The sequence below is a fragment of the Alligator sinensis genome, unplaced genomic scaffold (genome assembly GCF_000455745.1).
Source record: "Alligator sinensis unplaced genomic scaffold, ASM45574v1 scaffold858_1, whole genome shotgun sequence".
NCBI classification, from domain to species: Eukaryota; Metazoa; Chordata; order Crocodylia; family Alligatoridae; genus Alligator; species Alligator sinensis.
In genome coordinates, this window is record NW_005842079.1 from 375,705 (window position 1) to 378,952 (window position 3,248).

Here is a 3,248-nt window from a genome sequence, read left to right on the forward strand (position 1 = left end):
CAGTGTCCAGCTTGAGGCAAAGAAACAAGACCCCAATAGCTCCCATTCTCTCTTACCCTGCCAGTAACTCACCAGGGGGAAGAATATGACCTATTCTCTCCAGGCCAAGCCTCCTTATCTGCAGGATGTGATAAACCTTACTTATCTGAGAAATAAAGGTACTGTCAAGCTAAAAAGAGCAATAGAAGCACCAAGTCACATGTATACTTCAAGACCACATGGCTTTATTACTGAACCTCTGCTCATTTCAACAGCCTTAAACCAATAGCACTCCAGATGTTGAAATGGAGACAGAGCTCCTTCCAGCTTGAGTGGGCCTCTATCAGCTGGCAAACACTGAGCAGAAAGATCACAGCTGGTAAAATCATTACTTCTAGGGATCAAAGCAAAGCGCAGACCTAGGAGAACCCTATACATGTTCTACTATACCACTCCCAACCCCGGTGGCATACCCACCTTCTCCATTCCTTGCTCCCCAGGGTGTCAGCTTGAGTGTGGAGCGGAGGAAAAAGGGATGTGGTTACAAAACATGTACTCTTGGGGTAAAGAGAGGGGAAATGTGGAAAGCCCTAGTGCAAGAGCCATCAGATGGTGAAAGTCTCTGCAGGGAAGCAATGTAAACACCACCAACTACTAAGCATGAAAATGGGCATAACGGCAATAGAAACTTATGCCCGTTTCTCCTTTGAGGGGGACAAACCAAGTAACGTGCACCAGGTCTCCGTTTTCTTTTCTACTTCCTAGGCCACCTAACCAACCTGCATATGTACATAAGCCCAATAGTTATGCTAAAATTATTGTACTTTTATAGGAAGGCCTAGAAATCAAGGCCCCCCAGTCTACTAGGTGCTGTATGAACTTAGTAAGGAAACAAACCTGCCTGAATTTACCTTCTAATTCAGTGTTCCTCAGCCTTTGCTGGCCAATGGGCCACACCACTGAACAAGTAATGTGCTGCAGACTGCACTCCCCGTCAAGCCCCTCTGGCCATGAGCAATGAGGGAGGGTTCCAAAATCACCTAAGACTCCCCATCTGTAAAATGGAACTGGGCTTGAGACCAGGATTGGGCAATTTGCCCAGGATCTTTCAGTCTAGGACAGGCCTACAGACTAAATCCAGATTCCCACAGTCCTAGTCCAGTGCCTCAGCCAGAAAACATCCATTCGCTCTAGGAAAGAGAGAGAAAATAGTTCATTGTGGGCATTCATCACTGTTTCAGAGTCACACCCGACCAGGTCACATGGAAGTTCTTCACATTTCAAAAAGTTACTGCAAAGTCAGAGCTGTGGGATAAGGAAAAAACTGGCTTCCCACCTTGAAAGGTTTCCCACCCCCAACCCCTCTCAGAACCACATGGATAGCCCCCACCTCTCTCAACAGTCAAAGGGGGGGGGGGTGTCCAACTCCTCCCGAGTGATGAAAAAGCACAAACTTTCCATGTCGGTGCATGTTAGTATTAGTATGTTCTACCACTCTCACTGAATGGAGATGTCTGGAATTCAAAAAGCAAAAGATGCATGTACTATGGCACTGCAAGACTCAGGAGTATATCACAGGCATAGACAAAAACTGGAGAAACAGCTTTTCTGCAAACGCATCTGTTTTGACATACTGGCTCCTCCCCCCACCCCCCTCAGCCCCTGGACCCTCTGTAGAGAACAAAGCTTCCTGCTCCACCTCCTCATTTCCCCACTTATACAGCCAACAGCCTTTCACACACAGTAATGTGAAATATGATTGTCTTAATTCCCAGTGGCTGGAGACCTGAGGAAAGGAATTAAGTCATCCTAAATCCTCACCAGACAATATGCTCCATGCCCAGCCTCCCAGCCTACCCCCACCCCCCAAACACACACTTAAAGGATGGAAATGGATTATTCTTTGTCTCACAGGCACACTGATGGTGGGGGAGGGAGGAGGAGGAGGGGAAAGAGGGGGCTGAAGAGATACCCCACTGTGTAAGGAACTAGAATAGCTCATTAGCAACTTCAGTTGCCAGGTTTTTGGTGACTGTCAATTTTTTCTTCTCCAAAGAAAAACCATCTAGGCAGATCATCTGTGAAGCATGAAATAAACACACCCGATGCATCTTGTTACTGCATGACAGTATGATGCATTGCTTTCTGAATGCTAATTCCAGGGGAGATGGTAACTGCTGGAAAAGAAGACAGCCTTCCCACTGCATGCATTTCATTCATCACTGAAAGGATGAAGCTAAAACAGGGTAAGAGAAGACAAGTCAAACCCAGAGCAATAAGAAATCAAAATTACTGGAATGCAAGTGTATAAAACATTGGAAGCTATACCATGCACTATGAGCTGGCTATATCCAGGAATTACACAGGCACATGCACCCTACTGCAGAACTTTGAACAGTCATGTACAGTCAAATGTGATCCCTGCCACACTGTTAGCTGTGACACTGGACAATGTCTCTAGAAAGCGGTTTTCTTTGGAAGGGCAATATTTTCTCCATTCCAGAAGTGACTGAACTTCCCCTCAACCCATTCAAATAATCTGATGCCTTTATACATTTGGATACTTTTAATACCCCTTTTCCCCACCTGGGTTCAGTACTGAATTTCAGGGCAAACATTCTTGGTAGTGTTGTGTCACTGTTCCTGGTTTCTCCCTGAAGTTGTATACTAGGAATTCCATAACACACACACACACACACACACACACCAGCCATCGTCATTTCTCAAATCATATTCCATTACAGAATAGGCTACAGGTTGCTAGGTAATGTACAGATCCATTAAAATACACTAATCAGAATCCAAAAAGTCCATCTTTCTGCACTGCACAATCTTGCATTTGTTTATCCAGGACTTCAAGAAACATGGTGTCACACAAGGGATGCTTAACTGGAAATACAGTCTGTGACATCTGCTGATAACTAGCCACATGGATGTACCTTATGGCCAGGACCTTTCCAGGTGAGTTTCTGCCACTAGCCAAGCTGAGCATTTCCATTCTCTTCCCTCACAGCTGCTGTTCCTGCTCCTGCCAGAGCTTCCGTTTCACATATGGATGCAAAGGGGAGGAAAAAACCACTTTATGATGTTCCTAGCACTGCTGAATAAGTAACATCCATTTGCTAAACGTAACAATTAACTAAGCAGGCTGCCAGCAAGTGAGCAGGATTTCCTGATATATGAATGCTTAAAAACCAGACAAAAAAAGATATTTCTGGCTAAATGAAAAGCTCCTTATAGCAACCTTCAGTGGCAAAAGATCCCATTCA